General features: G+C 37.9%; 1 non-coding gene across 1 annotated transcript; it reads right to left on the reverse strand.

Moving 5' to 3' along the window:
* Positions 1-8,107: 8,107 nt before the first annotated feature.
* LOC111536071 lies at positions 8,108-8,234 on the reverse strand. The gene has a single exon (XR_002729646.1). It is a non-coding gene; the product is annotated as a small nucleolar RNA ACA64 (small nucleolar RNA).
* Positions 8,235-9,364: the final 1,130 nt, after the last annotated feature.

The following is a 9,364-nucleotide window of genomic DNA, read 5'->3' on the forward strand; positions in this document are numbered from 1 at the left end:
GAGCTTGGGGGAGGGGAACTCTGCCGGCCTTTTTTGCCGGAGGCCGACAGACTTCTCCACACCTTAGGTTACTAAAATAAACTAGCAGTTTTGCACCTGACCTTTGCCTACTTGCTGGTTCTTTTGTGCTCGCTCTGGTGGTCTTAGAAAAACAAGACACTGAGCTCATCCTTTTCTTTTGTCACTTTGTCCAGCGAACTTAGCAGCAACCAACCAGCTTCGTTATATTCCTTGGTTCTCCACCTATGGTCAAAGGTATTACGTATAGAGTCACTAAACTCCTTGCCTTTCGTAAGCAGTGAATCAGGATATAAAATGTATTTATTTTGCATAATGATCTAAACAGTTCTCACTAAGGACTATCAGTGCACTCCATACTATTAGAAGTAGAGTCCTTAGCATTTTAGGGTCTAGTCATATTAAGCAGCCAACGCCAGAAACCCCAAAACCAACTAAAGAAATCCATCCTTAAAATTCTTTCCTCTAGAACCACTCTTGGTACCAAAATCTGTACTAGTCATGGTTCTCTGGAGGGAGAGAACTAATAGGATAGATGTATATATGAAAGAGAATTTATTAAGGAGTATTGACTCACAATTACCAGGTGAAGTCCCACAATAGGCTGTCTGCAAGCTAAGGAGCAAGGAAGCCAGTCTGAGTTCCAAAGCCTCAAAAGTAGGGAAGCCGACAGTGCGGCCTTCAGTCTGTGACTGAAGGCCTGAGAGCCCTTGGCAAACCACTACTGTACGTCCAAGAGTACAAAATCTGAAGAACGTGGAGTCTGATGTTCAGGGGCAGGAAGCATCCAGTATGGGAGAAAGATGAAGAAGTCCAGATGACTCAGCAGGTCTGCTCTTTTATCTTTTCCTGCCTGTTTTATTCTAGCCACGCTGGCAGCTGATTAGATAGTGCCCACCCAGATTGAGGGTGTGTCTACCTCTCTCAGCCCACTAACTCAAAGGTTAATCTCCTTTGGCAACAAACTCACAGACACACCCAGGAATGATAATTTGCATCCTTCAATCCAATCAAGTTGACACTCAATAGTAACTATCACAGCTATCCTTCTAGAAGTCTCTACCTACCTTGTAGCCTTCATGTGATAAGGAAACACAGACCATTTGGAGAGGCCATATGTAGGTGCTCTAGTTCAAAAGCCCTCACTGAGATTCTAGCTGACAGCATCAACTGCTAGTAATGTGAATAAGGTATCTTAAACATCTATCTCAGTCAAGCCTTGGGATGACTACAGCTTCAAGTTGACATCTACCTCAACTGCAGAATCAATCCCACATGATAATTGCTTAGGCAAACCCTTGTCAAGTTTCTGACACATAAAACTCACAAGCAAAATAAAATGGTTTGTGTAAGCTACTTAGTATTTTTCCCACAATTTGTTACCTAGTGATAATAATTGAAAACAAGCTAAGAAATCAACCGATAAGAGGCATGCTTTCCTATCTTCCAGTACTACTTTTTCTACGGCCATATGAGCAGAACAAGTGGAATAGAAAGAGAAAGAGATCTTCAGTTTACCCTCTCCTATTGGCTGGATGGAATATTCCTATAGAAGGAGGCTCTACATCTCAGCCAAAAGTGTGCTTTAAAGGATGTGGCTTATGAGCTATTAAACTGATGGAAAAATGGGGTATTACATGTGCTTGTGCCTTCAGTAATCCAAACATGTGTTATCATCGAGTGTTTGCCATGTGTTTAATGCTCTGATAGGCACTTTGGGAAATATAAATAAAGAATATAAAAGATGTCTTTTTCTTCAAGGAGTTTACAAACTTCTCAGCACTATATATATTTTTGCCACTTGATTTAAGCAGTGCATTTGAAAGATGTTACAGTACTGGAATTCCATAATCACAATTTCGTTTAACATCCAAGCCTCTGCCCATGTCACTGAGTTCATAGCCTTTCACTGTCTATTCCAGCAAAACTGGCCTTCTTGCCGTTCCTCAAACAAGACAAGAATTCTCTTTTTCTTTTCCTTTTAATCTAAATATCCTTCTTTCTCTAAGCTGCCTTGCCCTTAGTACAGACTTCTGTTTTATTACTAGCACACTATGTGCTAATTGTTTGATTGTATGTGTGTCTTATCACTAGAGTGGTGCTGTTTATTACAATTTTATTCATTCTATTATCTTATGGCCACACAAAATGCCCAATACGTTAACAGTGATTGTTTCTGGAACAGAAGTATTCATTCATACATTTCTCCAACCGTTATATACTAGGAATTAACTATGTGTCAGCATTATTTGGGGTATTGAGAATACAATAATAAAGAAGATAGATACATTCCTTGTGCTCAGAGAGCTTACATTCTATTAGGGATACATACAATCACTTTCAAATCACTTTCAAATAGTAGTAAGTGCTAAGAAGACAATGTGATATGACGGCGAGGGATGGGAGGCAGCTTTAGATAGGGTAGTCAGAAAGGCATCCCTGAGGTGGCATTTGAGCAATGATAAAAATGATGATAGCCATCAATGCTGTGATTTGAGGGAAGTACTTTCTAGGTAAAAGGAATAACAAGTATTAAGTGTTTTTTGAGGCACAATAAAAAAAAATCAGTTTGACCAAAGCAATGTATGCAAGGGGGAGTGAAAGGTAATAAAGTTGGAGAGAGAACAAAGCCTCAAATTAAGTAAGCCATTGCAGAAAGTTAAAATTTTTCCTGAGTGATATACGAGGCCACTGGAGGGTTATTTAGCAGAGGAAAGAATCAATATAATTTTTGCTTCATAATGGTCACTGCACGCTGTGTGCGGAATGCCTTGCATTGGTGTGAGGGTGGAACAGGGAACAAATTGAGAAGCTATTTCCTATTGTACTGGTCTACGCTAAAGCAGATGTTACTTTACATGGATGAATGGATGAATAAGTAAATGAATGAATAAACAAATTAACAATAAAATGAATAGATTAAAAAGAAATTGACAAGTAAATTAACGAAGAAACAAATAAGAGAAAGAAAACAATGAAGGAGGAACAAGAGAAAAGAAGAGAAACACATAACTGAAGATATGCAGTCCCTTTAAACTTGTTTGTCATTCTTAGTGATTCAAAACAGACAAAACTCCCAATCACTGCCAGCTGCGGCTTTAGTTGATGCTTTAGTGAAACATTGAATATAACAACAGTGCTGGAATAAAAACAGTTTCATGCACTTTTTTTTTGTAATTCGCTGGCATTTTCCCTAAACAATTCTGTCACTAAGAAATATGTTTATCATTTCTCTATAGTATAAAGCAATCCCAATAACACCATAATTATTAAAATAGAAAATTGTTATGCTATTTTAATGTTTTTTTGTTCAAAATTACCTGAAAAAATGTTTTAAAATTTTTTAAAAATAACTTTAATACCACATCTTTTTTTTTTTTTTTTTTTCTTGACAGAGTTTTGCTCTTGTTGCCCAGGCTGGAGTGCAATGGTGCAATTTTGGCTCACCGCAACCTCCGCCTCCCGGGTTCAAGCGATTCTCCTGCCTCAGCCTCCCAAGTAGCTGAAATTATGGGCATGCGCCACCACGCCTGGCTAATTTTGTATTTTTAGTAGAGACAGGGTTTCTCTATGTTGGCCAGGCTGGTCTGGAACTCCCGACCTCAGGTGATCCACCCGCCTCTGCCTTCCAAAGTGCTAGGATTACAGGCATGAGCCACCATACCCAGTCTTAATACCACATCTTAATGTGTAGTTCTCTTTTACCCTTTCAACCCTTGGCTACAAAATCAAACTATATTCACAGATTCAGAAATGTCTTTATGAATGCTCTAACCTTAAAGCACATTGTGAAAAACGTGCATAGAAAACTTGAATTTAGTTTTAACCAAGAGGGAATGTATAGTAATACGTACCATTTATCTGTCTTACAGTTTTCAATACAGTTAGCATAGATTTCCCTGTCAAAGGAAATTGTTTTTGGTCCATCAGCCAGGACTGTGTAAAGGGAACTGGCTACCATTTGTGCATCTGCTATGTTCAATGTCTCTAAGGTACAGTTTATTTGGCAGGACATCTTCTAAAAACAGCATGGTGCTCATCGTGGCTGCCAACCCGAGGAACCTAACTAACCCGAGGAACCTACTGAACAAAAAGGGGCTTCTATCTCCTTATTCTGCTCCTATGTAAATTAATTAGCAAACATTTGGCTTTCATAAAGCCAAGAAAAAGAATCATACAGTGTCAAAGTAGAATTAATTACTTATTTGACTTTCTTAAGGCTTATTTTGAAAAACAAAAGGAGAATAAACCAAAAACAAATAAAATGGCTCTCTACAGAAACAAGGTATTGTGAATAGTAAATGTAAAAGATAAGACAAAGAGCAAGACATTCCTGGACATAATTGTTTTGTTTTCTGAACTATGCATGCATTGCATTTGATCAAAAAACAGATTTGCATAAAAAACCATAAACATTCTAAAATTGAAAAAAATAAAAATAAGGTAATTTAACTCTACACCAAATCAGTAACATTATCATACAGAGAAAATTACTTCAATAGGCTTTTGAACACAATACACTGCGTATACATTGTTAACACTACTTTTACACTTAATTCACTATTTTCATGTTTATATAGATACAGTAAATTTGAATCTATTTTATGTATGATATAGAAGAAACAAATGTGGTGTTTTTAAAACATGGTCATAATTACTTTGCTATTCCTCTCTTCAATAAATGAAGTTTAATTCCCTTCTCCATGAGTGTGGGCTGGATTTAGTGGCTTGCTTCTAATAAATAGAATTTGGTGGATGTGAACAGAGTGCCATTTCTGAGACTTGGTCTTAAAAGGCCTCCAATTATGCCTCCTCATTGTTCTTTCTCTTCGATCACTCTTTAAGGGTACATCAGCAAAACATGTCATGGCTTAGGAATAATTACGCAGAGGTCAATTTGGTAAGAAAATGAAGCTTTATGCCAGCAGCCAGTGAGAAACTGAGGTCTGAGATTCATCTTGGAGGTATATACTCTAGCCCCGGTGCCCAGTTAAGCCTTCAAATGACTACAGCCCTAGCCAACAATTTGCAACCTCCTGAGAGATTCTGAACCGCAAATGCCCAGCTAAGCTGCTCTTAAATTTCTGATCCGTAGAAGCAATGTGCCCTAAGTGTTTGTTGCCTAAAGCTGCTAAGTTTTGGTGTAATTTATTATGTGTCAATCAGTAACTAATTTGTAAATAATTAAAATATATATTCATACATCTATACATAGATATAATAAGAGATGCTATGGTTTGAATGTTTGCTCCCCCTCCAAAATTTATGTGGAAACTTAATCCACAGTGGAACAGTATAAAGAGGTGGAGCCTTTAGCAGGTGATTCAATGATAAGAACTTCACCCTTGTAAATAAGGTTCAGGTCTTTATGAAATAAGTTTTACACAGTGTTCTGCTCTTTTGCCCTTCCTTCCCTTTTTCCAAGTGAGAACACAGAGTTTGCACCCTATGGAGAATGCAACAACAAGGCTCCGTCTTGAAAGCAGAGATTGGGCTCTCACCAGATACCAAACAGGCCAGCCCCTTGATTTTTGACTTTCTAGCCTCCCGAAATGTGAAAAATAGATTCATTTTGTTTATAAGCTAGTCAGTTTCATGTATTTTGTTAGAGCAACACAAAAAGACTAAGGCAGAAATTGGGACCAGAAGTGGAATGTTGCTATAACAAATATCTGTAAACGTGAAAACATCTATGGAACTGGGTAATTGGTAAAGGCTGGAACAGCTTTGAAGCGCATGCTGAAAAAACCCTAGATGGCATGAATGAATCATTCAGGTCAATTCTGGTGAAGGCTCAGAAGAAGAAAGTTGTAGAAGGAGCCTCTGTCTTCTTAGAGATTATCTAAGTGACCGTAATCAGAACGCTGACAAAAATATGGGCACTAAAGTCCTTTTTGATGAGGTCTTACATGGGAGTGAGAAATATCTTATTAGAAACTGGAAGGAAGGCCATACTTGTTACAAGGTGGTAAAGAACTCAGCTGAAGTATGTCCATGTCCTAGTGCTTTGTGGAAGGCAGAATTTAAGAGTGATAAACTAGGATATTTGGCAGAAGAAATCTCTAAGTAAAGTGTTCAGAGTCCCGCATGGCTCCTCTTGACTGTTTATAGTAAAATAAGAGAAGAGAGGAGTAAATTAAAGATGGAAATTACATTCAAAAGGAAAGCAGAACTTAAAGATTTAAAAACATTCTTAGCCTGGACATGTAAAAAAAGTGTAAAATAAAAATATATATCTGGGAGACAATACCAAGGGTATGGCCAAGTGAATATTTGATAAGGAGATAAATATGAATACAAGGAAGTGAGATGTTATTCCTCAAGACAATGGAATAATGTATTAGTTCATTCTCATGCTACTAATAAAGACATATCTAAGACTGGGTAATTTAAAAAAGAAGAAGAGGTTTAATGGAGTCACAGTTCCACATGGTTGAGGAGGCCTCACATTCATGGTGGAAAGTGAAGGAGGAACAAAGGCACATCTTACATGGTGGCAGGCAAGAGAGTGTGTGCAGGGGAACTGCCCTTTATAAAACCATCAGATCTTGTGAGACTTACACTGTCATGAAAACAGCACAGGAAAAACCCATCCCTATGATTCAATTACTTCTAACTGGGTCCCTCCACCGATAAGTGGGGATTATGGGAGCTACAATTCAAGATGAGATTTAGGTGGGGACACAGCCAAACCATATCAAATAATGACCCAAAAGGCATTCTGGAGATTTTTGGTGCTACCATTCACATCACAGGCTCAGAGTACCAGGACACTGAGGGCAGAACAGTTTTAAGAAAAATGCACAGGGTGACCATGAAACCTTGAGGCTCACTCTTAAAAACTGCCTCAAGTCTCTGCTCCCTGCATTCCAGTGCAGTGATTTTTAGCCACCCCAACTGTGGCCAAAGTGGGCCCATGTACAGCTCAGTCTGTTGCTCTAAAAGGCACAAGCCATAAACCATGGCAGCTTCCATGTGTTGCTAAATCTGAAGATGCACAGAGCTGTGGAGGCATGGCTACTCCCTCTGAATTTCAAAGGATGCCTCCAAGAGACTTGGGGCTCAATCAGAGAAATGCTACAAAAGTAGGACCATCACAGAGAATCCTCAGTGGGGCAATGCCTAGTGGACTCACAGCTTAGGAACCATCCCCAAGATCTATAGAACTGTAGATCCACTGCTGGAGCCCTGGGGACCCAACCACTGCCACAGTGCACCTAGACCCAAGGTGAGGCTAGGAGCCAGAAAGAATTATTTTCAAGCCTCTAGATTTGAAATTGTTTGTCTTACTAGGTTTTGGACTTACTTGGAACCTGTTATTCCTTGCTTTGTTCCTATTGCTTCCTTTTAGAATGGAAATGGCTGTCCTATGCTTGTCCCAACATTGTATTTCAGAAGAACATAACCTCTTTGGTTTCACATGCCCACAGCTGGAGAGTAATTTTCCATAGAATGAATGACACATTGAGTCTCATTCATATCTGAATAGATAATAATTAGATGAGACTTTAGATTTAAACTTTAAAATTGATGTTAAAACAAGTGAAGAATCTTAAGGCTATTGAGATGGAATAATTATGTTTTGTATATGAGAAAAATATGCATTTGGGTAGGGGCATAGGGACAGAATACTATCATTTGAATATTTCGTTACCTTCCAAAATTTATGTTGAAACTTAATTCTCAATGCAACAATATTAAGAGATAGGGCTTTTAAAAAGTGGTTAAGTTATGAGGGCTTCTCCCTTGTGAATGGGATTAACACTGTATTGTATCTTTGTTAGTGGTGCTCATTTTTATTGCTTTGTTAAGGTAAATTAAGAGAAAAGCCCCCAAAATTCAAATTGAATTGGAAATATTAATATAAAGTCATTATTAGTGTTTGAATTTGAATTGCCCAAAAAGCTTTATTTGAAAGATGGGGACAACCAAATGGCTTATCTCTGAGGTCTTAGAGGCATCGGCATCAGGCTCACGGCAACTGGGTGTCCTGTGGACAGGAGACACCCAAGGTTGGGGACCCCAAGCCAGAAGTCAGATCACACAATCTGCTGCATTGGGACAGGGCATCTGGGCCAGGGGCCACAGTGCCTGTCAGAGCCTGGGTTTTACCCATGACATTGAGACAGTGGGTGGTGAGCTAAAGCTACTGGTGGCTCTAGGTGCTGAATTTCATCCACAGCCACAACCAAAGCCAAGGGTTATTTACAACCAATACTGGACAATGTTTTAATATACTGAAAGATCTAAAAAAAATCAAGTGATGATGGTCCACAAGCAGTGAGCTCAGCTAGCACCTAGCATATTTCTAAATATTATTTCTCACTCAGAAGAAGAGGACTTGTAACAACAGTAAATTATTCCAGAGTCTAAAATATCTAATCATGGCAGTAGCCAAGAAAGTACTCAAAGACTAAAAGTGTTAAGTCAAAATGACAAAGAAACTGTCTTAAAAGGACTCCAAATTTGAAAAAAGAAAGCATCAGAAAGAATAGTTATTTTTGCCTTTAAAATACTAAATAAAGATTCATAATTTTGTAATGATAGTCAATGACACAGAGAGATAATTTTGCCACCATTGAAGGTAACTATTAGATATCAATTTATTACTCTGAAATCCAGAAAGGGAAAATGCATTTACTCTGCCAAAGTTCTTCACCAGCTAATGAAGGAATACTCTTCTTCACAGAAGAGGTAATTATTAAAGAAGAAAAAAAAATAGAGTTACAAAATCACCATTTTGCAACATTCAATGAAATAACTTATGTAATAATCATCAATAGATGCTAAAATGATTAGTAAAATATTTGGGGAGAATGGGATATTCACATAATCCCAAAGTATCAACTCTCAGATTATTTGCTAATTGTCAATAAAAAGCATATCTTAACAGTGGAGACCCTGGCAGTGATTACCTTAGCAAGGGAATAAAAATGAGCATCACTAATAAAGATACAATAGTGTTGTGTGGCTGTGTTGTTATGTGATGAAATGCTGAGTATACCACGTCACGTATAAATTATTCTCACCAAAACTATTTAACTTAAATCTAACAAAGTATTTCTTCTCAATTTTCAGGAAATCCTGGAGATAAACAAATTAAACAATACCACATGACCAAAAATAACTGAACATATTGTATTAGTCTGGGTCCATTCAAAAGACCATGCAGTAAATCTAGATTGTATATTTAATGTAAATAATTGTTGAGCTATTAATGGAAAATCATTTTTAAAGATAAAAGGAAATCTCTAAGAGGTACTCTAGATTTGAGGGAGAGTACCCAAAAAAGGACATCCCTGGAAGCGGGGGTGTCCTTCTCAAGCCTGGCATTGAGATCTTGTTG

This window comes from Piliocolobus tephrosceles, chromosome 12 (assembly GCF_002776525.5).
Source record: "Piliocolobus tephrosceles isolate RC106 chromosome 12, ASM277652v3, whole genome shotgun sequence".
NCBI classification, from domain to species: domain Eukaryota; kingdom Metazoa; phylum Chordata; class Mammalia; order Primates; family Cercopithecidae; genus Piliocolobus; species Piliocolobus tephrosceles.